The following is a 27545-nucleotide window of genomic DNA, read 5'->3' as shown; positions in this document are numbered from 1 at the left end:
TGTAAGTCCATTTCTCCTCCCCATATTTTTATTCCATATAGAGGTAGGGGATCAGGAAGGTAGGAGGCACTGGGCAGATGGAGAAGAAATCGGGAAATACTAGTAAGTAGCACTTTCTTGTAAGGAAGAAGAAAAAAAGCACATGATCAGACTCACTGGCTGACACCTCTCAGGGCTCACTGGCTGGCCCTCGTACCCCTCCCTTTTTTGAAATATATGAAATCTGCCCCAGCTATCTGGAACCATGCCACCCTCCCTGGGAGAGAAGTTCTTATGCCAAGCTTCTGATGGCTACTCACATCAACACCTGGGAGTTGTTCTTCACACTGACCTCTCCCTTATCCCCATATCCAATTCATCATCAACTCCAGTCAAGGGGACCACCAGAATATGCCTCAACTCTGCCAGCTGTCACCACACAGCTGCCCCTACTCCATCTCTGGCACCTCATAGTGTCTGGACTCAGCAGGTGTTCAATAAAGATTTGTTCAATGAATGGAATCCAAAAGGACTTCTCTCTCCCTGAGAAACAAAACTAAGAGATAAGCTATTTTTGCAGGGCAATGGTGAGTTCAATACTCCCACCCTGCTAAAGCACAAATAAGCACCCCACCTGAAACCCCATACCACCATATGAGTTCAGAATCCTTCTTGTCCTCCTTCCCACTCAGGTCTCAAGAATCAGGAGTGACAATGAAACCACAGGCATCACCTCACTCTGTGGATAAGACATTAAGTAAGATATCACTTTAACATCTGAGCAACATTAATTCCCAGGAGCCGTCTTCTACCCTCAGACAGGATAGCAATATCCAAACAACACATACCCTGCACTCCCACATATGCACACCCATACATACCCCTTGCTTAGGCCGCAGAAGGGAGCAGGACGAGAACTCAGACCATTCTGCTGGTGGCCACATGGGATCACCTCCATAAGAACATAGGAATATAAGTCTGCTCCTCAGTCCACTGGCCCAGCTGGCATGATTTTCATGAATGCAAAAGACAACCCTCTCTCTCATCCTACTCCCCAGTTCTTGTCACTAGTCAGATACTCAGAGTTTGCCCACAGCTCAAAGAGGAGAAGGAATGGTTTAATACTCTTGCTCATCCCCAATTTCTGAAACTCCACATCCATCTGCAGGGAGTCACTTATCACAAAAGTCTGAAATTGGAGAGTGATGTGAGTAGGTGGCTGTCTGGTTTCCCAACCTTGCCTATCTCCAGATTTTCCTCATTATTTCACACTGGTGGCATCACTTCCAAACTTCCAACAGCATCACATCTCTCTGGACATGTCTGTAAGTCAACCTCCCAGCCAAAGACAGAACTAGGCTCTCACAGCCCATCTGGCCATGTAGTAGACCAACTCTAGGGCCTGGGGAGTCCCCATAAGGGGTCCTCCCATGGAAAGCCCCAGCCTCTCCCTTGGCTTCACTGAATATACTTCCACATTGGTCTACCTACTCCTCCAGTCTAACTGCTCTGAAACTATGTCTCATGGTAGCTATGAACATAGCCTCATGGATTCAAATCATACAGCACTCCCAAGAGGGGTCACCTGGGGAAGTCATTTGACCTCTCTACCCTCTGTGCTCTTTAAAATGCAACTCACAATGCCTACCACACAAGATTGCCATGAGAATTAAATGTATTAACTATTGTATGTTAAACTACAGGCACCGGATAAGTGATCTTTCCACTGTTATCAGCTCCCAGCCTCCCAACCCAGCCCCACATACTACACTGGCTACGGATATGCTTGCACTGAAACTACAGTTTCCATGGCCTTCAAAAATGTTCTATCCAAGTAGAAGCTTTGAAAAATAAGCAAAACAAAGGGAACATGAATTTCCCTTGTACGTTTCTTGGTACAAGGTGGTGGAAGGTGGACGGAGGTGTCTCCATCTTCCCTGTATGTGCCCCTTATCTGTTAGAAATAAACCAACTTGTTAATATAAGAAAAAGAATCACTGATGGAGGCCAAATTTCTTCCAATTCTTAGTCGCACCTTTTCTATGGCTGTCACCACCATTTTGTCACCAGTTCCCTTAATCATACTCTTCATTTGTAGCATGCCCCTCCCAATTCATCCCTGTCCTCAAGAAAGAAAATCTGTGACTTAAGGGAATGCCTGAGGGATGGGTATCACGATACTAACAGTAATTCCTTCAGGGAGGTAGGACTATAGGTGCTTTCCATGATCTTCTTTATGCATCTCTTATTTTACTGAATTTTGGGTTTCTCTTTTTTTTTTTCTTTTTGTCCCCATGTACATGGCACATCATTCATCCATTCTATTCCTTTTTTAAAATGAGAAAAAATGTAAATCCCTTTCAAAACGTCCCAGGCCTTGTCTCTAGAAGGTGGTTCATAAAGGAGAATGAAGCAGGATGATACATCCTCATTCCATCCTCAAGGACTAGGCAAGAAGCTTGAATTTTGGAAGCAGGGACAGGGACATTCATTCATCCAGCAGGCGTTCACTGAGTGTTCACCCCATGTGAGGCATCACGTGTGAACAAAACAAAGTCCCATTTAGACCTCGGGGTGATGAGGTCCTATTCAGACAAACAGATAATCTGCAAAATGAATGTATATGTAATATGTCAGACAGTGTAAGGGGCTATGAAAATTAAGTAAGGGGATTGAGGGCTGAGAAGGGATGTGCTATTCTGGAAGGGTAGTTGGGAGGGCTTGCCCAAAGAGGGTCATTTGTGCAGAGACCTGCACAAATGGAATGGAAACGGCCAAGGAAGCAGCCAGGACAAAGGCATGGATGTTGGACTGGGTTTAGCAAGTTCAATAGGCAGTATGAGCAAGGAGAATGAAAGGAGAAAAGGTTGGACAGGTGCTGGGGCCAGATCTGGTGTGGCTTTGCAGTCATATTTAGGACTATTCACTACGGTACACTGTGACTGGCATGGGAAACCAATGAAGAGTTTTGAGCGGAGTAACATAATTTGACTTTCATTTTAAAGGATCATTCCCAACTGCTGTGTGGAGAAAAAAAAAAACTGCAAGGAGTCAAGAGTGGAAGCAGGAGTGCAATAAGGAAGACACTGTAATAATCCAGGAAAGAGGTAGTGGCAGCAGTTTAGACTTTACATAGATAAGAAATATGGTCCTATTCTGGGTCCATTTTTAAGGAAGACCTACAGGCTTTACCGATAGCTTGAACTTGGGACATGAGAGCAAGAGTCAACAACAATCCTAAGTGTGTTAGGTGTGAGCACCTAGGAGATGGTGTTGCTTACTTCTAAAATGGGAAAACTTACCAGGGTTGGAGAAACAATTAAAGGATGTTAAAACACAGAAAGTTTGAGTTGAATTAATACTTGACAGCAGGTAGAGATGATGGCCAAGCAAGTGGATATTCAAATTTGAGTTGAAGGGAGAGGTCCAGGCCAGACCTATAATTCCTAGAGCACTCAACTAGGTACTGTACCTATAATTCCTCATTTAATATTCCAAACACATCTTTGGGGTATGACTTTATTCCTTTTGTAAAGGGCAAATCTGAGACTCTGAGAGGGGGAGTCACTTGCCCAAAGCTTATACACACAGAACAGATTCACCTGCATTCACACCTGGGTCAGTCTGATGCCAGAGTCCAGGACTCAGATTGTAAGAAATCCAGATTATAACAGGAGGCCAATTCAATAAACATGGCAACCTGTATCTGTCCCATTCAGGAAGCTGAGCCCCACCTCCTTACAAGATCTGTGATTGTTCTCATTGCCCAAGCGTCCATGGTATCCAGGACCCAGTGTGATGTCTAGCTCTTATGCATGGGTTTCTGCCTTTGCCTCTTGATTTGCTCCCAAGTCTCCAAGGAACCTGAAATCAGGCTCTAAACACCAGCCCAGCACTATAGCCTTACTGACCCGTCAGTTCTTGCCAGACCTCTCCCTGGGCAGGCACTGCAGCTGTCTGCTTCACATCTGGGAGGTAACCATGAGCTTGGAAATCTCATAACTTTAACTGCAGGTTCCCTCTGGGGGAACCTGATCAAATCATTTGACTGCGGAAGCCTCAGTTTCCTCAACTACCAGAAGGTGGGAGTTAGATAAGTTATGAGTTAAGAGTCTGTGAAATATGCAGAAAGGCAAGTTTTTCTAACACCGATTTCCTGCAGTAGAAAAGCCTTGGATCCAGCAGTCCCTTTTTGAATCTTGTTCTGATACTTACTGTCTTGCAGAGCCATCAGCAATTTTGTCCCTCTAATCTGTCCCTCCAATACAAGGGTGACAATATTAACCTTCCAGGGGTGTGGGCAGGACAGTCACATGGCTCATGGGTATTACCAATGTGTTCATTTACAAAAGTCCCAAGAACACACAGTGAGCTCAAGGTCCCTACTCCACTTAGGGACTCCCCTTCCTCCACATAAAGGACTCTGTCATGTTCCACTAAGTCATCTGATGATTTCTCTCACCTCAGGCTTTGACCTACCCCATCCCCAAAACCCTGAGATCCTAACAGCTCACCTTTACACTTAGCCCTGATCTCATTTCTTCAATTCTTGGTCCTAAGAAAATCCAGGTCAAGGTATTAGGAGGGAGAAAAACGAAAAGAAAGTCTCCTTGCCCGTTCCATTTGTCACCTGATGCAGAAATTGCTATTAGAACACTCCAACTAACACAAAATAAAAATTACCACCATCACTACTATCATGGCTATGGCTGTTGGAAGCCAGGCAGAACCAAAGTGGTATAGAATGGAGAGAAGAGTGACATCAGACCACTTGGGTTCTAACCCTTGATACCAACTGCAAGATGACCTTGGACAAGTCACTTGATTCTGAGCTATCCCCCAACAACAAAGATTATGTCATTACCTCTGATTTACAGATAAGGACACTTGAGCTCAGCTTTACCACTTGACTAGTAAATAAGCATCAGGGAGTTACCCAAAATCTGCATGTGTGATCCCAAAACTCATGCTTTTCCTACCACATCTTGATAACCAGAGCACTGCAGGCCTTTAAGTCAGAAACTACTGGATTTACATCTCACTTACTTTCTGAGAGGCTTTGGGAAAATTACTTAACCTCTCTGAGCTTTTATTTTTCTGATCTATAAAGTGAAGATACTGCTACCTGCCTCATGGGCCATATCGTGAGGATCTAGATAGCACGGGAAAAGCTCAGGCACAGTGCGTGCATGAAGCAGCCCCTCAATGACTTAGAGGTCCATTCTCACTGTTACCTCAGGAGTCCTGCAGAACAAAAAACATTCACACGACCCAGAGAGTCATCAGTTCCTCCATAGCTGTCCTCTGAAATTTAAAAGCCAAGTGTCCAGTGCCACATGGCTATGAACACCAGCTAAATTCAAATATGGTTCTTTTTGCCCAAGTCTATAGCTCACCCAAAAGTCAGCTCAGAGCAGTAGGACAATCTGAACCTTGAAATCACCATGTCCCAGGCCCCTCTATCCACACCTTACCACCCTCGTTCAATGTCCAGCTACCCCAAACAGATTCACACACAGGAGTAAAAATCACCAAGACAGAAGAGGCCCCTTTTTGCCAGCTCAGGGTGGGATCCTCTAGTAAAATTTCTGCCTTCATTTCAGGAAACAAAAACAAAAAGCGTCCTATTGACTTTGAGGCATAAAGCAAATTAATTCTCCAAACACAGTCCGGAGCATAGAACGGCCCAGTGAGGGCCAGCTAAATATGACCAGAAACCAGCAAAGCAATTCTGAAGTTATCATATCCTTGAGGAAATAGTGATGTTGCCAAGGCACCTATCAATCAAAGCTGATCCTGGAGGAGCTGTGCATGTACACACTGCAAAAGGAATAAAAAACTCAAATACCTAAAGCATGAACTCGGGTTCCTGTACCTCAGGCTTTGCCTCGGAAACCATAAGACCCTTCAGAAGTATTTTGCAAGAAGCACCAATCCTCAGGCTTCCCTAAAAGACTCTTAGCCTCTTTTCTCTGAAGAATGACAAAAACCACAGGAAAACAATGTTGAAAGATGAAGACTGGCTTAGCCCTTGTAGTTACCCCCTTACTCCCTTTCCTCCTCCCTGCCTGTGTGCCAAGATGAGTCACAAGCACCCACATGGACCATATTCTGGACTGAGCTCAATGATCCAGCTTGGTGGCTTCTGCTGAGAGAGTAGAGCCATGTCAGGCAGGCAGTGTCTTCTGAATTGAATTTGTAGAAGCCCACACCACACCAGCTTGGTCTGTGAGTAGTGTTGGCTTTCCAGAGGGCATTCTCTCACTCCCCACCTCCTAAGCTTTCATAGAACCGCAAATGGGCATATGAGAGATGATAGCACGGGGTACACTGTGGACAGGGAATGGGGTAAGAGATCAGTAATGGATCAGCAAATCAGACTCGTACTGCAAACCGCCTCTATACACAGTATTCAAACTCAGGCAGGGTCACTGGAATCCCTCCATCCAGCCCACATGGGCTCCCTCTATAGCAGTCCTATCAAATCCACCCACAACTATTCTCATGCAACTCTCCTTAGCTCAGTTCCCCAAGGTCCAGCCTCAGCTCTGTCATCAATCACCTGTGTGTCTTGGGCAAGTCACTTACCTGCTCTTGGCCCCCATCTCTACATTGAAGAAGCTAGTCGTGTACCGTTTCCACCCACTCTGTAGGCTGCTAGGGTTCTTCTTAGGAGAATGGAACCTCTCCTTTCCAAACCCACCACTGGGAGAAATTCCAGACTCTAACACTAAATAAGGACTAGGGTTTTTCCCACCCTTCAAACTTTCTTCTGTCCTTTCCTTATCTCCTGAGTAATGGGACACATTTTCTCCCAAGGGGTCTAATATGGTGCCTGCCTTAGGTGCCAAGAAGAGAGAGGCTCAACAATTCTTCCTTAAGACATAAGATCTAAGATGCCAAAATTTGCCAACTGCCTCATTACACCCAAAATCTAAATCTGGAAGCTCAAAGGCATGAGAGGCTGCTGTGAAAAGTGCTCATGCTACATCTTTAAGTGAAAAATCAAGCTAGTATGAGAGCTTCCAAAATGTGATTGCTGGTGCCTGGCACAGAGTGGGTGCTCAATTAGTGCTTGTTAAATGAGCGAATGAATTTCTTCAAAAACAAAATAGCACACCCTGGATTGTAGATGCTTAGAAATTAAGCTGGAAAGACAGATATCAAAAATTTTCCCACTAGTTAATTTTGTAGGGGTGACTTACAGGTGATTTTTTATTTTTGTTTTTGGTATTTTCTAAATGTTCTATAACAAACATATGTTATTCTGTAATAAGAAAATAATTAAGTCACTTTTATAAGAAGTTGACTGTAAAAAAAAAATAAATAACCACACATATATGAAAAAAGAAAGTGCAACTGTCATCCAAACTCCACAACCCACACACTGGCCAACCTCCTTACCTCCCACACATCCCGCCCCTTCTCAGAGAAAGCTTCCCTGCTTTCTCTTTTCTGTCTTGATTCCAGGAATCTGGGGAGTGGCCTTCAAGTGTTAGCCTCATCAGAGTTAGAGCCCAGTACTGAGGCAGCCCCCACCACTCTAAGACCTGGAGAAAAGCAGACGAGAAGCTAGACTGCCCACTTCTGATGTCCCCCTTGCCAGAACCACCTTGTCAACCCTGGAAGAGGCACAGAGCAGGGTGCAAAATGGCCTCCATCTCATGGGGTGCTCATCTACATGCACAGCTTTTTTTTTAAGATATTTTTTTAATTTTTATTTATTTATGATAGTCACAGAGAGAGAGAGAGAGAGAGAGGCAGAGAGAGAAGCAGGCTCCATGCACCGGGAGCCCGACGTGGGATTCGATCCCGGGTCTCCAGGATCGCGCCCTGGGGCAAAGGCAGGCGCCAAACCGCTGCACCACCCAGGGATCCCTACATGCACAGCTTTACTCACCTGTAGGTCAGGTCAGAAAGGAGGTCAAAGAAATGAACTCCCATGTCCTGGTAAACTTTTCAGGAATTTAATATTTTACCAGCGCCTTATGAACACATCTCCTTTCTCTGTGCACATCTTCTGGCCTCTCCCTCCTGACGCCAGACCAAGTCCATGACCTGAGTCCCTATACCTCTTCCTACCTCCACTCATATCTTCTCAGGGTGGCCAGAGGACCCCACAACTTAAGGGCGGAGGAGATAGCAGGTGAGCACAGGGAAGGAGACAGCAATTGTTTAGGGAGGCACCAGGAGGAGGTGGGAGGGAATATCAGGTGACCAGCATCTCACTAATTAGTAACAGGTGGGGCTGGAAGGTGGGGAGACAGGGTCAGAGGGTAAATGTTCCCTATGGACTTATGGGCCAACAGACCTAGAAGGCTGGCCTGGTGGCTCTTGCCAAAGGGAAGAAAAGCAGAGACTACTCATGAGACAGAGGGGCAACTATGCCCCCAGAGATATCCTGTGCTCACCCTTCCCCCGGGTTTTCCCTGACCCAGAATAAACAGGCCTGTGGACCCTGGTGGAATCATCTCTATCACCCACTCAATCAACATTTCCTCTATGCCCTCATTCTACATTAGGGCTCCATAATTCTCAGAGCCCTCCTGTATGTTTCCTTCAGAGCATTCATCATAATTAATAATTATATATTTCTTGGTGGTGTTTGATACTTACCTCTCCACCCAAGTGTAAGCTCCATCAGGGAACAACCAAGTAATCTCTCTTGACTGTGGCTGTATTCCCAGCACCTGGTACAGTGCCTGGATACAGTAGGTGTTTAATAAATATCTCTTGGATGAATAAATGCATGAATAGATGAACAGAATATTAGCGCTGGCATAGATGATCACCAAGGTCCCTTCCAGCTCTGAGAGTCTCTGACTATTCTCTATTTTTTGACAGCTTTGGAAGAAAAGTTTAAAATGAGCCCCAGAGAAGCTGTTTCACTGATCCCTGGGGAAGGCTCAGGATGGTTGCTGCTGACAGACTTCCAAACACTCAAGTTGTGCAGAGATTTACTCTGATTTTTTTAAACCTGAGAAGGGAGCCTGCCGAATTTCCAGGTTGGGATCATCCTCTCCTCCCTCAGGGCTCCTGCACACAGGGCACTAAACACAGCTCTGCATAGGCCTTCCCATGTCAGTAGTGGACACCTGGTCCTAGGCAAAAAAGGCCAAATCTCACAGAGCAATAGGTAACCACAGCAGACCCTGTCCTTACCTTTTTGCCCTCCAAATAAAGAGGGTCTCACAAAGTTCTGGAATGGAATAAAAGGAGTTCTGAGGCTGGCCCTGTATGTCACAACTTCACCCGGCCACAGAAAGTACTTGCTTTCAATGTAGATTCCTGGGCCCCACCCCAGACCTAACTCAGATGTGCAGTGGGCCTGAGAATACGCATTTTGTAAGAGCTCCCAAGACATTTTGATGCATACCAAAGTCTGAAAGATGCTACTCTAAAGAGAAGCAAACTGATCACAATAAGCACTGCCCCCACTGGGTCCTGGGTAGGTACAACCAATTACTTTCTCAATTGCAACATAACTCTGGAAACAGATGCTGGCCTAGCCTGCCAACACCTGCTTTGCAGCAGAGACATTCTGAACCACTGTTTTGCAAGCCTGATGGAATCACCCAGGCATCTTTAAAATATACTGATGCCAGGGTCTTACCCCTAAATATTCTAATTTAATCCATATGAGGTGCAACATAGGTTTGGGATTTAATATTGTGAATCCAATATGCAGCAAAGTTTGAGAACTGCTGCTCTAACTTAACCCCCCACCTCCCAGCTCACCACCATGCAGGCTTCAAGCACCACAAACACCCCAGACCAGCCTCCACCCAACCAGACACTCGGCCTAAGCTGCTACAGCCAAGAAAGGAAGGGACAGTGGGGGTCACCTGGCAAGACCTCGGATATTTCTGAGGCACATGGTCTGGTCAGAGCATCCATCCTAAAAGCCCCATGTGTTTACCTCCTAGAACTTATAGGTGATTTGCTGAGTGTATCAGTATATACAAGACAATGGAGCACAACTATAAAGGTTCCCAGAGTCTTCTTTACTAAAGTAACTTCAACTTTTATCTCAGCACCATTCACCAACTCTGCAACCTCAGGCAAGTTCATCTCTCCAAGCCCCACTTTCCCTGTCTGTAAAATGGGAATAATATTCCCTGACACTTGGTCACTGTAGCCTCACAACCTATGGGCAAGGCACTTAATGTGGCTGCAGGCACATAGTTAGTTCAATACGTCTGAATCAACGATAAGGTATCAAAGGGTCCTGCTTGTTGCCTATCAGATGCTTCACTATTTTTTTTTTTTTTTTTTTTTTACTTTACAGGAGCTTGGACCCTTGGCAGCTGTTCTGCCAACCTCAGGTACTTCCTACTCCTCCAGGGCCCCCTTCCTTGCCGTACTTTGCCAGTTCTTTGCTCTTGAATTCGCCATTTAACTTGTCTGAGACTCAGTTTCCAAAGTGGTGGTATAAAAGCACTAACCCCACATTTATCAAAAGAATGCTAACATGAGGCTGGGCACAAGGGAGTTCAACAAAGCAGAGAGGCCGGTGAAGATGGGGAATAGTCATTTCTCTTCCTTGAATTGAGGTTCAGCAAAGAGCACTCTCCATCTGCTCTGGCAGCCAGTGGGTAGAAAAGATGCCTCCTGAAGGCTCATGGGGAGATGGCAATTCCAAATCTGGAACCAGAACAAGAGGCAGCCCCAGCTCCCCTCTACCCCCACCCCCTGGGGCAATGCTGCAAGAATGCTGACTCCAGCTTGGGGCCCCTCTTACCAGCTCCCCATCCTCCTCACTCCATTTAGCTCTAGCAATCCAATTCCCTTTCCTCCATCCGGAAATCGATGTTTAATTAACACATTATTGGAAAAATAAACACAGTCTTCAATGGGACTGCAATGAAGCTAATGCAGCTCAGCTTGGGGGCTTCAGACCATCCCCTCAGTCAGAAAAATGCTCTTCTCTTCCCTCCCACTCAACCAAGAAAAAGCTCTTCCTTTGGCTGTGGAGTCCTCCAGTCTAGGGAATCCATACTCTTCCCTCTGTGTATTTCCCTCCCTGGATCTAGGCGTAAACCCACCCATCCCTTCTTACCCTTAACCTGATGACATTGATGCAGGAGGGAAAGGTAGGATTTGGTGTCAGTACACATATCACTATTCCATGTGGGAAAGATGTCCCCAGCCTCCACCTAAGAAGCTGTGGATGAGCCCATCTCCCCGCCTGCTCTCCAGACCAGAACCACACTCATCTAGCTTAGGGGTCAGCAGCTATCTTGCCCTGGCTGACTAAGATGATGAGCCCCAGATGCTCCAACCAGCCCTCAGCCTCAAGAGCTGATTTGAAGACCTCCCCTCCTCTAGTCCCCATTTTAGATCTTCTATAACTCCTGCCCCCTCTCCTCCAGTACAAGTTCTCAGAAACAGCATGAATCCTAGAGTCAGATGCAAGGTCTGTTACTTCTTCACTGTCTGATCTTAGACAAGCTATTTAACCCCATTTCCTTGTCAGGCAAATGAGAACACTACCTGTCTAAAGGAAATACCAAGCAGACACCATGCTTTGTGAATAGCAGGTGCTAGAGGACAGTCCATTCACCAGATTCTCCCACTGAGGTCCAGGCCCTACTGCAGGAGCCATGAGAGTGCAGGCTCATCAAGGATCAGGGCCACAGAATAAAGCAGAGGTAAACACATTGCAAGTTCTCTGCCTTCTGCCAACCCACCACCATCCCAAACAACCTAAACTCTTTTTTCTGACAAGATGCTTGAAGCAAGGAAGAAGGTAACAGACACCACGAGGAACAGAGTTTCCAAGTGCCATCATAAAGACAACCAGCAGTGCCATTGCATGGCCAGCAGTGTCCCTGCCCTAACCCTAAAGTGCCTCTGACTGGCAGCAACATCTTCAGCATGTCCCAGAGTTGAGTCAGAATGCCTGGCAAGTGGGTCAGCTCTCAGAATCAGGTTCCCAGACTTTGGGATCTGGAGTACAGGCCCACAGAGGGGGTATGACACAGGATTTAAGAACCAGAGGCTTCAGAGCCAGGCTCACTGAGTTTAAATCATGACCTCGCCATTCCTACCTGCATGACCTTAGACATATTACTTAACCTTTTTAGGCCTTGGGCGGGAGGTTGTAATACAGAAATGACAATAGCACCTATCTCATAGGGTTGTGGGAAGACTAAGGGAGATAATGCATGTCAGGGGCTTAGCATAATATCTGGTACACAGTAAGACTCAAATGTTGGCTAGTAGTAGTGTTGCAAGACTAATAAGGTTAGTAGTAGTGGTGATGTTGATCGTAAAACTAGTCAAAAGATTCAGGTCTTCAACCTTTAAAAATGGGGACAGTGGAAGTATCTCTAGCAAAAGGCTCTACTTTCAGTCACCTTCCTCCTAAAACTGGATTTCCCCCGCTGCATTCCCCTTTCCTCTCTCTACCCATTAACAGAAAGTGGGTGGCGCCATCTCAAAGAAAGATGATTATATATTTTATCATCCAAACCAGGACACTTTTGAAAGTTAATAATTACACTAGGACAAAGGCCTAGATGGGAACTGTCTCTGCAAACCAGGGCATTTGGTCACCCCATCTCAAGGTCACACAGAAACAGCTTCATGCCCTGTCTCAAGGTCCAGGCACAGGGTAAGTCTTCCCTGGTTCTCAGAATCCACTGCACTCTGGCCTCCGTTATCCCACTGCCCTCACCCCAACAACACACACACATACACACATATACACACACACCTGGCTAGGATGTCTAACCCCTCTCTAATTCAAGGTTAAGGCCAACCCTAGGGGTGGAGCAGCAGAACTTGACAGGGGCCCTTCACCCACATTTCATGACATCATGCTCCCTAGCCAGCCTCTGGACACAGAAATGAAACACATTGAGGCTAATATCTGAGCCCATGCCTCCTTTTCTTGAGAAACCAGGGCCAAGCCAGTCTAGGAGAAACACACAAGTTTCGTAGGTTGTCAGGATCCAGAGACCAGCTGCTTGGAATTCTGAATGGAGCCGCTACTACATCCTGAGAGCAACCTTAAGGGGCATGGGATTGAAAACCTGGAGCATGCCACTGTGGTCTCTTCCTCCAGCACATTCAGAGGATAACTTTGACCAGCGCTCAAGGACTCCAGTGACCTGGTAGTGTAGGCCACCAGTCGTCCTCCAGTCTCCCTCTACTCTGCAAGAGTCAAGTCAGCCCTCTTTAAAGGCACAGCTCCCCCCAACCCCCTCACCAAGACCTGCCCCTCTGATAGAGGAAGGAGAAGAACTAAGAGGGCCCCTCAGGTAGCCAGTAGCACGATACCCTTTGAAAAAGTATGTATGATGGTGTGGAAGGAGCACTATCTGGGCACCAAGAAACCTGGATTCCAGCTTTGTCTCTGGATCAGATTTGGCATATGAATTTGGAAAAGCCACTTAATCTCTCTACACCTCAGTTTTCTCATCTGTATTTGAGGGCACTGAAAGAGATGATGGCTCATCTCCCATTTACCTCTAACAGGTAATACATAAGGGTCATGAACTTGGACTCTGGAATAAGACAGACCTAAGTTCAAACTTTGATCTGCCAGTTTACTAGTTTACTTTGTGTAAGTCTAAGCCTCAATCTCCTCTGTTTCAAGGCAAATAATAAGAATATACTGCATCCTGCTGTTTGGAGAATTAAATGAGATAATGAATGTTTACCAAAAAAAAAAAAAAAAAGACGCCAAAAAAATACAAACCAAAAAAAATCTTGGTGCAGAACTTGGTATATATATTAAGATCCTCAAAAATGGCAGCTATACCACCATTTTGATGATGATGACTATGATGACTAATATTACAGGGATCATGAAGGAGGAAGAGTCCCTCTGAGTCAGGCATGGAGACCTTTCTCAATCAGAAAGTTTCACATTTTCCAATCCCTCCAGCAGATCTGGGACTTGCATGGAGGGATAAGACAGCCAGAGGCAAAGTTCAACTTTCCCAGAAGAAAGATCCAAGGTGCTAGAGAAGAAAAGAGAACGCCAATACCAAACCCATAAGATTCTTTCCTCCAATCGACAAATATTTGTTGAGTACCTACTATGCAGCTGGAAGTGTCCTAGGCACCAAGAAGAAGGCAATGAACAAAAACAAAGTCCCCGAGCACCCAGAGTTTGCATTCTAGAGGAGACAAGATCACCTTAACACTTCAATATATAATACAGTATTAGGTAGCGATTAGCTGATTAGAATTAAAGGCAAGCTAATGGGCTGGAAAGTGGCCAGTGGTGGGGTCAAAGGGCTATTTCAGAAAGCTGGTCAAGATAGTCCTCTCTGAGTAGGTATCATTTGCACAGGGACCTGGAGAAAGAGGCTGGGAGCTGGTCCCATGCAGAGCCCCCACTGGAGCCCAGTACTGCCACCTGTGACTGGCCCAGCCACAGGGCCTCACTTAGTCAACTGCAGAGCAGCCAGGGCTGGACCTCAAGGGTCAGAACTGTGGCTCAGCCATTTCTGCCTGCAGGTGTGTGCTTGGGGGAGACCAGGCCTGACCATCACAGGCAGACTAACTAACCTACCAGGCAGGTGCATTTCTAGGAGGCAAGCTTTGGAAGGGACACTTGTACTTTTACACGTCTCCCATCCACACATAAGGGTCATGTAAGGAGAAGGGAGTGGGGATCCCAAGAATACTCCCTTCTCAGTGTTTGGCACAAAAATTTGCCCCTGAGGCATCCTGCTCCCTATTTCTCCCCTTTCTCTAGCAATGACGTAACCCTTTCTCCCTAACTCCTCAAGGTCAGCCCCGGGAAGGGGGAGGGACATCAGAAACGGAGGACAATCAGCATTTTGCTCTGGGGATTTTTTTTTTCTTTCAGGCAAAATGTTTGCCAGTTTCATTTATAATTACATAAAGAGGGACACACCTTTAGCCAAAGGAGACGGAAAATGGCGTCTGGTAGTTAGGGCAGCCCAGCCTGGAGCCCGGGAGCCCTGGGGCCGGCTGCTTTCCCAGGGCCATCTCGGATCCTGGGGGCTGTGGCCTCCACCAGGGCCCAGCTGCCCAAGGCGGGCAGGCGCCGGGAGGACGGCTCCGGAGGTGGCAGGGAAACCCTCAATTTCGCCCACCTCTCCCCCTTCAGTCTGTACCGCCCACCAGTCAGCCACCAGCACCCCCGCCCACAGGCTAGCTTGGGGACACGGGGACCTCGCGCCAGCTTTCCCTGGAGACCCGAGCAGTTTCTCCCCCCCACCCCCACCACCACCCTCTTCTCAGCTACCCTGAACACTCCACACCCCTGCTTTTTTGCCCTCCCATCCCCAAGGGAAGTCAGCTCCCCCTCCCTGGCACCCCCGCACCTCTCCAGAGCCCCGCGCACGGCCACAGCCAACAATCACACTCCGGCGACACAGACAGACAGGCAGCCTCCTGCGTGACCCGCACACATGGTGTTGACGCTCCCATGTGGTCCAACAGGAGGCATACCGGGGCTTGGCAAAACACAAACACCCCGCCAGCCCCCTCCCAAAAGGCAACACAAAGGCCACCAAGAATTTCAAGACCAGACACCATCGGACATCAGAGCGAGAGCTGGGTAGGACAAAGACATCATTCCGTCCTCGCAAGGAACGACGACAACTCTGGGACATTCTGCAGTGCCCTCTGGCTTGACACAGCCCACTGAGCAGAGCTGTGTGTGTTGGCGTGAGAGAGCATACGTATGGGTGGGTGTGGGGGTGCTGTCTGTCTCTACCGTCCAGGCAGCAAATCTCCCCAGAGGTAACCCAGTCCAGACTCTGCTTTCCCCATAACCTTCCTCCAACGTGCCGCAAACATATTACACGGATGGTTAAATTGGATCATTATCACTGGATGCTTATTTGGCAAAAAAAAAAAAAAGGGAAAGAAATCATTAATGTCATCTACCCCCACTCCAATCCCTTCTCAAGAAGTCCCCTCCCCCAAAGACTCTCCAACATGCTAATCCCATGAACTGCGACACACCACAGCTTTCGGGAAAGAATAATGGCGAGGAGAAAGAAGAGAGCGGTGTGGGGAGAAGACGTGGATAGCGTTACTGCATTGCCCGTATGAAGATGGGTGGAAAGGAGCCATGGTGGAGGTAGGGGCGGGGAGAGCGACAGAGGGGAATGAAACCAAACGAAATCAAGTCCTTGGTCGCCTGTGTCCGTCTGAGTGTGTGTGTGTGCAAGAGCGTGTGCAAGTGCGTGTGTAGATGTGCCGACTTAGCCCTCCTATCAGAAGGCTGCATCCGTGTGGCATGTAGGAAAGGCCATCGCACCACTGTTGTGTTGCAAAAAAAAAAAAAAAAAAAAAAAAAGGAAAGGAAAGGAAAGGAAAGAAAAAAGAGCCGCAGAGCCATCAGAATCTGAATTTTCTCATGGAGATGGAAAGGGCTAGAGGAAAGGGGGGAGGGGGGCATATGGGGTAGGGGAGAGCCATGCATGGCAATAGAAGGCAAGAGCATGGCCGAATTGGGGGAGGATAAAGGGGGGAATTGGTGGTGGGGTGGAAAACACTGCACGAGCACTTGAGACACGAACGCACACAATACCCAAACGCCAAGCCCACTGCTCCACTGTTCATCTAAGACTGACAACCTGTCCCCCATCTCCCGCTGCCTCTCTGTGCCCCCAAAGCTGGTGCGGGTGGATTTCTCTATCTCAGTTTTGCAGCAGTGGGCTAATTACAACCAGGCCCCCTTACCAAATTAACCCCTCCCCTCCCTCTCTTTTTCTCTCTAAAAGGCCAATTGAAGAATAATGTGTTTTTAGAGATAATGGATTTTTTTTTTCCCAAGGAGCGAGAGAAAGGGGGATGCAAGACAGAAATTCTGCAAACCGGTGACTTCCGACCTCACCTCCGTCTCCCCTCATATCCCCATTCGCTGTAGCATCTCATCTACCATTTCCCAACCGTCCCCTTGTCCCCCACCACCCAAAAGAAAAGACCTTCCTACCATGCACATCGACAAATACACCAATCGCCACCCAATCTCAGTAGCCGATCTCAAAACCCCAAGCATCAATCCACCTCAATACATTCTTTCCCTTATATAAGCAGCAAATCATCAACATATTCAGTAGAAACGCAGCATTAAAAAGAAATTAACCAAAACGGAGGCCAGACCCCCGTACAACCCCCAATAATTAATAACAGGGAGCTACCAGAGAAGCAAAGAGGTAGTTGTCTCTAAAAAATCTAGAATCCCTTTGATTTCTGGCCCCTTCATCTTAAGAAGCAATTTTTTAAAAATCATTATTTCACTAGAAAGGGCCGGAAAGCTCCAGAAAAGGGTATTCGCACAGTCCGGTTGTTTAAAAAGAAAAAAATTAACCCAGCCCTGTTGCTCACTTTAATAGCGAACTTCCAGCGTCCAGCCTTTTCCCCCTCTTCCAGAAGGAAGACTGGCTCTCAGGATGAACCCCAGGCTGCAGAAAATGGGCCAAGAGCCCTTGCTCTCCACTCCCCAACAAAAAAAAAAAAAATCAAACAATAGAAATATCTCTGCACAACCAGCACCCGTCTGAAATATCGTTTGCCCCAATATCACATAGGCAGATTAAGCTAGATGATTAAAAAAAAAAATTCCAGCCTTGCTATGTCTCTCTCCCCTCCATCCCTCCGCCACGTACCCAGTAGCCCTTAGGTAAACTTGCCCATCATAACCAGCGGGACCATTTTAACTCGAAAGGCGATGCAGAAGCCCTTGAACGATGAAGGAGGCTCTACCCCAGAACAGCAAAGTCATAAAGGGCTAGTTCTTCGGGTTCGCCAGACCTAACCTCCAGGTGCCCCCAGATAGACTATCCCGGGCACAGAGTCACCCAGTGCGCTGGGAGTTCAAATTTCCATTGGAACCTTCATCACAAAGGCAAACGGTCATCTGACCCCTGAAACTACACTGTCCTCCAGGTGTGACAAGAAGTGCCCCTCTTGCTCCCAGAGCCATCCACAGGACCCCGGGCAGAGAAAGAATTAAGAATATTGAGGTGGATTGGTCTGGTAAAAGGAAACTATCTCCCCAAGCGGGAATGACCGGAGGAAGCGGGGAGAGGACAGCTCCTGCTCTCCCACTTCTCCTAGGTGGTCTGTGTCTTGCTCCATCCTAGCCTAGCTCTCAATGATCTCTGACCTTTGCATTTAAAAAAAAAAAATTTAAAAATAATGATCAGGGGAAAAGAATCCTACCTTAACTAAACCCAGTAAGAGTTAGCAAAAATATAATTTTCTCACTGCATGATGGTATTTCTACATCCAAATCAAAAGAGAAGGCATTTAATGGAGGGTGGAAGAAATTTATTTTTTTAACAAGTAATCACAGGATAAGTCACCTGCAAAGCAGCCGAGCCCATAGGTTGGTATTACATCACTGGCCTAGGAAGGGATGGGGGGTGAGGGGAGGACAGATTATTTTTCCCTTGTCATCAGGATGATGTTTCTAAAGCAGTTAAGTTTCATGGTTAAAAAAGAGAGAGGGAAAGAGCCAAAACTCTGGGTACAACACAATGCCTTGAAAAAAAAAAATACATCGAATCAGCCTTTAAGGTCACTGAGAGCTTGCAAAACCCACAGTGCTTACACAGAGTGGAAGTTTTCAGGCAAGCCTGCTACTAAATCATTAATATAAACAAATGGAAGGCAGAAGAAGAAGATTTCCTTGTAACAGATCCAAACAGGAGCGCACACGCGCGCGCAGACACACACACATACACACACTCTCCCTTTTCACCTTCTGATTATGCCCACCTTCACAAGATAACAGGAGTCCAACCTGAATCTTCAGACTCAAGAAACATCTCCTCACACCCTTTCTAAAAAAAAAAAAAAAAAAAATCTTACACACACACACACACACACACATAACACACATACACACACACCCCTTAATTCCTCAACAGCTAGGGAAATCCCGTCTCAATTCAATTTTGTCTTATGATCCTCAGAGTGTCCCTTCTCTTTCGCTTTTGAGCCAGCCTTCTCCCAAGAAAAAAATAATAATAATTAGAGGGAAAGTAGCTACAAAATGCCAAAAAAACTACCTGCCCAAAATGAAGTGTTGGGGATACATCATTTCAGACTAACAATCTAAGCAAATAGGAGAAAGACTCCAAAAAATTTAAAAATCTAAAACATTCTCTGACTTTTTCCAACATCTGGAGCAAAAGGACTCAACTTCCAGGAGAAACTGAAAGAGGAGAAAGCCAGTTGAAAAGCCATTCCCATGGTCAGCCGAGGCTCTCGGATCCAGCATCCAAAAAAAAAAAAAAAAATCTAGGTTGGTCGCTCCCAACTGAAAACTTCTACCCTCTCAGGAGCAACCTCTTCCCAGAACGAACAAGAACCTTGAGTTGTTTCAAAACCCTGCCTGCCTTCCTTTTCCCCCCAAACCTTACCTTTCCAGTTGAACAGAAGATTTGGGATCTGTTTGTTTGTTTGATGTTTAGTCAACTGACTTTGCTGGGTATGTTTCCTCTTTGGGAAGGTTCAAATTCCAGAATCTTTCTGTCTCCTTTTTCTTTTCTCTCTCTCTCTGGGAGGGAGTGGCGGGGAAGAAGGGAGGGGGGTGTCAGAGGTGTGAAAAGCAGGTCCGCGGTGGCTTGAGATGCTGGCGGCTGCCAGAGAGGGGAGGACACGCTCGCCTCTCCCTCTCGGGGAGTTGCATGCAAGAGGAGATGTGTAGGGCTGAGCTCGGAGCCTGAGACTGCCGGGGAGCCCAGGAATTTCACGCACTCCAGAGCCGGCCCCTCCCTCTCTCACACAGACCCCGGCATTTAAAGAGACAGCCAGGCTGCCTGGCTTAGGGCTTCACCTCCTCTCTGGCTGTTTTGCAAACAGCTGAGAAGATATCATCAGGGAGAGGCACTGTGCAGCCCCCCTGTGACAAAGAGGCAGTGTCAGGAGCTCAGTCCTCCCCCCACCCCAGCCCGAGGAAGGTTCTTTGCCAGAACCGGAGCAGGCGTTAAAAATAAAGACAAAATCCTCATTTACAGCTTCAGTAGACTAAGCCACTTCCCCACTGCTGAAGGTACATGTGTCTTATTGCAGAGACAGGGAATGGAGAGGAGCCTCACCTAGAAGCATGCCTCAATTTCCCCAAGTAGGCACTCCTTGCGAAATCAGGGCAATCCTTGAGCATCTGGTGGAGGCTAGGGCTGTAACTAGGACACAAAGTGGTTCCTTCAACAAGCACTTTGAATGCCTGCTTAGGATGAGGCACAGTGCATAGGACGACTGGGGACATAGAAATGAAAGTGACAAATTGGGCTTCCCATCCAAGGGCGGATGGAGGCACAGCCAACTCTATCCACAGGGGCTTCAAGTTAAGAAAGACAGACGCAGGGGTCTAGTGCTGTGGTGGGTCAGGGGGATGGCTCCCTTCTGTGGCTCGCACCCTGAGCTCAAGGCCTAGGTATTTCCACTGCACCCCCAAACCCTTTGAAATTTGTTGCCAGTTTTGCGGAACTAGTCTATGTCTGTGGAAACATTTCCGCATTCGAGCCTAAACAAGAGATGACAGTCGGTGGCACCAAACACAAGGTTTTTTTTTTTTTTTTTTTTTTTTTTTTTTTTTTTTTTTTTTTCAAACACAAGGTTTTGTTCAGCATCAGGCCCTGATGCCTCACCAGGGAAAACAGCCCCACCCCTCTGTCTTCTCGAACTTCCCCTTTCTAATGGCACATCCTTCACCTGGCCAGGGCCAACAGCGGGAATAGCCACTAACAACTGTTGAGCACCTACCACATGCAATCACATCGGTCAGCTCGTCCAGTCCATTGACACTGGTGCTATTTGACAGTTGTCCATCTTACAGTTGAGGAAGTCAAAGCTTTAGGGAGGCTCTCCAAGGTCACACAGCCAGAAATAACCAGAATGAATTTGAACTTGGGTCTGACTCCAGAGCCTGCCTACTCAGCCACGCTGCTATATTGCCTCCCTTCTATGGAGGCCAGTTCTTAAATTTCTGCTCTTTACAGGACATTCTTTCAGCCATCCTAGCATTTACCCAACCCAGCAAACTTTGTTAGCACGTGTACCAGACATTGTGCTAACCGGAAACGAAATGAGGAAGATAAGTTCTCTGCCCCCAAGGAGTCCACTCTGCATTGGCGGAAGACAAACGTGTTTCTATAAAGCAAGGGAAAAACGACAGTCATGGAAACAATGTAAAGGAAGCTGTATGGGATTGTCAAGAACCAAGTGATAAATTCAAGTTTGGTGGGCTAAAGTGGCATTTTTGGGCTAGGCTTGGATGGTCACATGTAATACCAGCATTCCTAGTTGATTTTTCAGTCTGTTTTGCCTTTTAGATCATAGTCTTTTTTTGTTTTTTTTATGTTTCTTTGGGTCCCCAATCTTCAATACCACTATGGTATTTGGCACCTAACAGGAATACAAACAAATATGCCTTAATGGATCAATTTCATGCATGACACATCACCTTCTGCCAATTTATGTGAGACCTGAACTGCCCTAGCCAGCTGGTCTATATCTTCCTTACCTGGCCTTTCTTGAAGCCCATGTACCTTATTTGTTCTTGGAACGCAGAAGGGAAATTCAAAGAACCTAGTGCATGAGTTTGGGCAAGTTGTCTGGAGCTCCAGAGAGAAGAACCATATAAAGAAACGATCATGATCCAGCAGGATCTTGGGAACAATGGTACACTCACTTTTGGGAGCAACAGGAAGAGACTTAAGGGACTCCACGGGGACCTGAGAGCATAAGCCCAAAGGGAAAGCCTGAGGACTCACTGTCCTGAGATGTCAGCTCCCATCAGACTCCTTCCACAAACACCAACCTTAGAAGGACATCCTCTAGAGAAGTCCACTGTTCATCTACAGTAACCTTGAGGCTAGGACATGTACCTGGATTCCAATCCCATCTTAGCCACCTATGTTCCCTGAGACTTGAATGGTTTTCTTTGCCCTTTCCATGTCTTAGCATCTTCACCTACAAAATGGAGAGAACACCTGTACTTCATAGAATTGCTGTGAGAACTAGTGATAAAATAATACAGAGAACACCTGCCCCACAGAAGGGCTAAACAAGTATCTGCTACTTTGACCCAAAGGTCTGCCTTTGCCCCTGCATGGGATTATTAACTTTGGACTGCCCCCTATAGTTAGCATTCTCTTATTTCATCATTTCACTTTTAATATTTTAACTTACTGAGGATCACTACAGTTACTCTCATTTACTTGTTTTTAGCCCTTTGCTTTCTAACCTTGCGTACTTTGAATATATTTGTTATTATCATTTCATCCCATTTAGTAGTTTCTTGGGCTTAAGTGTTATTTACCTTTCAATTACTCTGGTGTGTTCTTTTAGCCTGCCTTTTATCATGAAATCTCTAGGGTCATTTTGTTCTTTCCTCCATAGCATTTTAGCTAACTACACTCTGCTCATTCTCAGTGATCCAGCATTCCCCCCGGTTAGCTCCAGATTTACAAGGACGGATATGTTCAAAGAGCAGAGAAAGACAGCATCAAAGACAACATGCTAGACACGTAATACAACCATAAGCATAAAACAATATCAGGTGTTCGCCTAAATGAAGGTGCCATGTCAGCAATGGTACTGATTATTTTTAAAAGGACTCAGTAGGGGCAACTGAAGCCCTCAGAGATTCTGGTCTTTCACTGCTCACAGTTCTGACAGTCATAAGGCCACAATCAGAGGCCATTAGGTTAGAAGGTTCCCTTGCGGAAAGGAAGCCTATATCCCTTTCCCTCGGCTGTGTGGCTGCTGCCTTTACTTAGTTCAGAGGGAGAACAAAATGGGACAGGGACGGTTTCAGCTTTTCTCAAATGTGCCAGACTGGCATTTTCAGGATGGAGTGAAGAACAATTTCATTGCCAATCAAAAGAACAAGTTGTCCATGGCATCCTGGAAAAAAATCAGGTTAATGTAATGACAGTGACAGTAATAAACACCACCACCACCACCACAGGTCACCCTGCTGGCCCTCTACTTGGTAGCATCATGGTTAAGATCCCAAGGCTCTGCTAAGAGGACATTTGAATTCAAATCCCAGCTCTGCCATTTGCTGGCTATGAGACCTTGGCCAAGTTACTAACATTTCAAGCCTCAGTTTTCTCATCTGTAAAATGGGAACAATACCATTCTCAACCATTTCCTGTGGTGATTATATCAAAAGCCCATTTATAATAGCAAATGGCACATGGAAAGTCCACCACAAAGAGTATCAGTTATCATTCTCAGAATGAGATTTTAAATATTTAACATCTGAGATAGTACAGGCAGCAGCATCCAATCAGCCTGAAAGCTGGCCATAAGCAACTGATTTGACTCTATCAGGGCATACCAACAACTATCAGTTCTGATCAATAGTATTACTACTACCTGCCGGTACCACTTGGCATGTGCTAATGTGTTATCTCATTTAATTTTCACACAGTAAGTCAGCTTTATGTTATTTATTGAAATATATGCAATTGCATATGGGTGGGGGGAGAGCAGAGGGAGAAAGAATCCTAAGCAGACTCTACATTCAGCATGGAGCCCAACATGGGGCTCGATCTCACAACCCTGAAATGATGACCTGAGCTGAAATCAAGAGTCAGATGCTTAATGGATTGAGCCACCCAGGCGCCCCTATGCAACAGCATATTTATTTGCACGTGTGTGTGTGTCTTACTCATATGGGCAAGACTGTACCCATAAAATCAGGGTTACAGATAAATATACTTAACATATACATTCCTGTTGCCCTAATGATTCTTGTATATGAATTTCAAGGATTTGCTTTGGCTGGGAGTTTTAAAACTTCATTATATAGCTTCCTTTTTTTACTTATTCTTTCAATAATCTTTGGAATATAATGATAATGGTCAATGGCCTCAATTTCTTCATCCATTAAATGGTTCCTTTCTGTCCTGAGTTCCTACTGCACTACCCCAACCATCCTGGAAATATCAAAGGTTTCTCCAGCCAAGACTAAATCATTAAAAACTGGATGCTAAACACTTCTGCCAATCCCTGGGCCAGCACTTTAGTCAAGATAAGGTCTTGGGTCCTCACATGCCTTGCTCCTGAGCAGATTTCAGATTCACGTTTAAATGTTATTGGCTCAAAGCAGTCTGCCCAACACCCTCTGCAAGTATCCCTTGTGTTCTTTCTTCTCCCTACCTCCCCCCAACACCCAAAAGCTGTGCTGCACTGCTGGCCTTCTGGAATTTATTTGACTTTCTGTCACCTACGTGATGATGTTTCTAGTGTTCTTAATAAGTGACTGCTTATTAATTAGTATTATTAGACATGCACCATGCAGTGCAGACAGTACCACAGAGGGGCCTGGCATCTTCAAGAAGAGGATTTGTACAGAAAGATTTGTCCCTGCAGCCCAGTTAGAGGACACAGGGCTGGCAGTGAGTCCTGGGGAGCCAACAGCAGAACTTCCCAAATTCTGAAAGCTGTACACCTAATCAGGCCACTTGTGTTCTGGCATAGGATGGAAGAAGAGCAAGTGAATGTGAGATTTGCAGGCAGGTGATGGCATAAGCCCAAAGGGGAGCCTGAGGAGGTTAGGGCCCATGAAGCAGTTCTAACTCCAGGCATCCCTTCCACTAGGGTATCAGCCACCCCCAAGAGGCTGAAGGAAAGGCCAGCTCCTGGGAAGGCCAAAGGTCTCCAACTTTCAGATTCAATAGGGAGATCTGTACCCTTATTTTTCTCTCCTGCTTATTCTATGGAAATAAAATATTCTCTGGGGCTTGCAGCCAGTAGAAGCCTCTCAGCCATCTCCATGAATTCAGGTAGGCTTTTGCCAGCTGAAAAGAACCAGCCCTCAGGATAGGACTCCTGACTCCAGCCTCAGGGAGACCCAGGCTAGGGTGTGGAATGGCATCCCCGTGGCTATATCTTTCTCCCTAAGCACCCAGGCACAGGAAACTCAGCTAGACTGATGATGACAGAGTATCTCACCAAAAGCTGTAGAAGAAAAAGACTGAGAATGAAATTATTTCCTCCCACTCTGATCATTTTCAGAGCAATTCTAGAATTTCCTGCTTGAGGATCAAATTTTAACATGGTCCAGGTATATTTGGAGTGTTTAATAGGTTTGAATGTTTAAGTGACAGGGAGTTACCTATTAATACGTGATGATTGCTTTCAAAAAAGAATCACCCTTTTCTCCATTTATGATGGAAGTTCTTGTCTGTTTTATACCTCATTCCTCCCACCAGAGAAGTAAGAGCAGACAGGGTTGGCACAGTCACTTTTAGTTTGAGCACTGATTGGACAGGACTTTCACCTCAGGAAGCAGCAGCATAATGTGGTGGCAAAGGGCATGAACCCCGGCTTCAGGCTGCACAGGCTGGCAATCCAGCTCTACCCCATACAAGCCTTGGGACCTTGGGCAAGTTGCTTGACCATTACTGTATCTCTTTCTCCTTCCATACAAGGGAGATCATGATAGGACCTATCTACCCCATAGGGTTGTTATAAAGATCAAATGAGGTAATATTTTTAAAGTACTCCAACAGTGGCTGTCACAGTATAAAAGCTATTTAAGTGTTTGTTAAATAAAAAAATAAAACTTCCCATCAGCACTACTCCCAGGAGATCCTTAATAATAATAATAGCAGTGGTAATGTGCTGGTTCTAGAATATCTCAGGATCATGCGCAGGAAAGATGTCAACTCTGCTATCATTCCTGGCAACCTTGCTTGTGGAGGTACAACGGGGCCCAGATCCCAGTGCTTCCCCACTGCCCCATTGACCCTCTCTCTCCCTCTACTGGACAGGCCTCATACCATCCCTACCCCCTTACGCTGTAAAGCCAGCTCAGCTGCAGGTGCAGGCAGGAAAGGCAGCATCAGCAGCGATGATTTTGTGGAGTCCAAAGCACGCCTCATCTCCATCCCCATCCCCAGCAACCATTCTCTCTGACCCACGCACTAGGACTATTTTTAAATGATATACTTTTGCCTGGTTGTTGGGGTGGGGGAGAGGAGAGAAGAAAGAAACACCCTCCCCAGGATTCAAGCTGAAGATGGAATGATTGCCAAATGCTAACAGCTTTTCGAACAGGACGCAGTTAAAAATATGTCTGAAATGGTTTTAACTCAAACTCAAAAAATAGCTTAACTGACTGGAGAGCCATAGGCAGTGGGGGTGGGGAAGCAGAAGAGGAAGAGGGATTCCCTTGGGAGGGGCCATAGCAAACCTCATCACAGGGACACAGGAGAGATGCCTGATTTATTTTCCCTCATGAATAATACCTTTTGAAAACACAGACCAGATCTCCAGGGAAAGTAGTGACACCACAAAGCTTATTGCTGCTTTTACACAGAGAGATGCTCCTGATAAAGGCCCCACAGTGAGGCTTTCTGGATCCTCACTACTCTAAGTGTGGCCATCACAGCACCAGCATTACCTCTGAGCAGTTTGCAATGCAGATTTTTGGCCTCTCTCTCTATCCCCAGTAGACCTGCTGAATCAGAAGCTACACCTTAACACGATGCCCAGATGATTCAAAATCTAAATTTTGTAAGTACTATTCTAGACTCTTTCATGACACTTCAACCCTAAAAGGATTGGATGCAACATATTTCTCCCCATTTGACATATGAGGAAACAGACACGAGGAGGGACTCATCTAAGTTTACCAGCCGAATCAGGTCTAACAGTACCATCCAGAGTCTCATGCCCACCCCCCTAAGGCTTTAAACCCCAAATTAGGTTTCATCATCAAACCTAGTTAAGGACTACAGAGAACTTATGATACCTTCTTTCTAGGAGCAAAGGACTTGGAACATAAAACAATCACTTAAAGCAATGTTTCTCCAAATATGCTCAATTGGTCACTATTCCTACCAAATATTCTGTGAAAAAGAGTTCTATTGTTAAACATATTTAGAAAATTCATAATCCACATTAATATATTTAAGTCTCTGAGAAGTCCTATAGAAAACAAACTTGCTTAGCATTTTTTAATCTGGTGTTTTCCAAAGTTATTTTAGCACAAAACCCTTTGGGCCCCACAGAAGACCTAGTAACATGAAAAAGATCATGTTCTGAGAAATACATGTTGGGATTCACCACCAATTACCACTTAATAACATGCTCAACCAGTCTGCAGGAAAGGTCAAAAATGTCATTATTCAATCTGTGATTGATTACTTCCTGCAACAGGGAGGTCACTACCTTACAGAGCAGCCCAACTCATCATTGGATGACTCCATTATTCAGAAACATATTACACTAAGGCAAAATCCTCCTTCCTGCAACATCTTAAGCTACAATTGCTTAAACTCTATTTTCACCACTAGTGTGCACAGGGAATTAATCACTGTTTCTCACAGTTGTCCTTCACACACAGCTCTAGTAATAGTAGACTAATAAGTGTACTCTGTCCTTTACAGTCCAGACCTTCAAATATTCCCCAGAATCATGGAATTTCAGAGCTTAACAGCATTTTAAGTATCACTTAACCCAATCCTTTTATTTTACAGATGAGCAAACCATGTCTCAGACCAAATTATTTGCCCAAGGTCAAGCAGGCAGTAGAAATTTAACTTGATATTTTTGAGTTGATTATAGCAGGGTTCTCATGTTCTTTCCTTGGTAGGAGA

At 45.9% G+C, this 27545-nt stretch overlaps 1 protein-coding gene across 19 annotated transcripts in view; it reads right to left on the bottom strand.

The window, feature by feature from the left end:
* NRXN3 (neurexin 3) overlaps positions 1-19686 on the bottom strand; it is a 1529630-nt gene extending 1509944 nt beyond the window's left edge. For all 19 annotated transcript variants that reach the window (XM_072839524.1, XM_072839530.1, XM_072839517.1 and 16 more), the window contains exon 1: positions 19347-19686. The gene's annotated coding sequence lies outside the window, so the exon portion shown is untranslated. The remainder of the gene's footprint in view (positions 1-19346) is intronic.
* Positions 19687-27545: the final 7859 nt, after the last annotated feature.

Source organism: Canis lupus, chromosome 9, assembly GCF_048164855.1.
Source record: "Canis lupus baileyi chromosome 9, mCanLup2.hap1, whole genome shotgun sequence".
Classification (NCBI taxonomy): Eukaryota; Metazoa; Chordata; class Mammalia; order Carnivora; family Canidae; genus Canis; species Canis lupus.
Note: the sequence above shows the minus strand (reverse complement) of the source record. Positions and strands in the feature narration are given on the sequence as shown.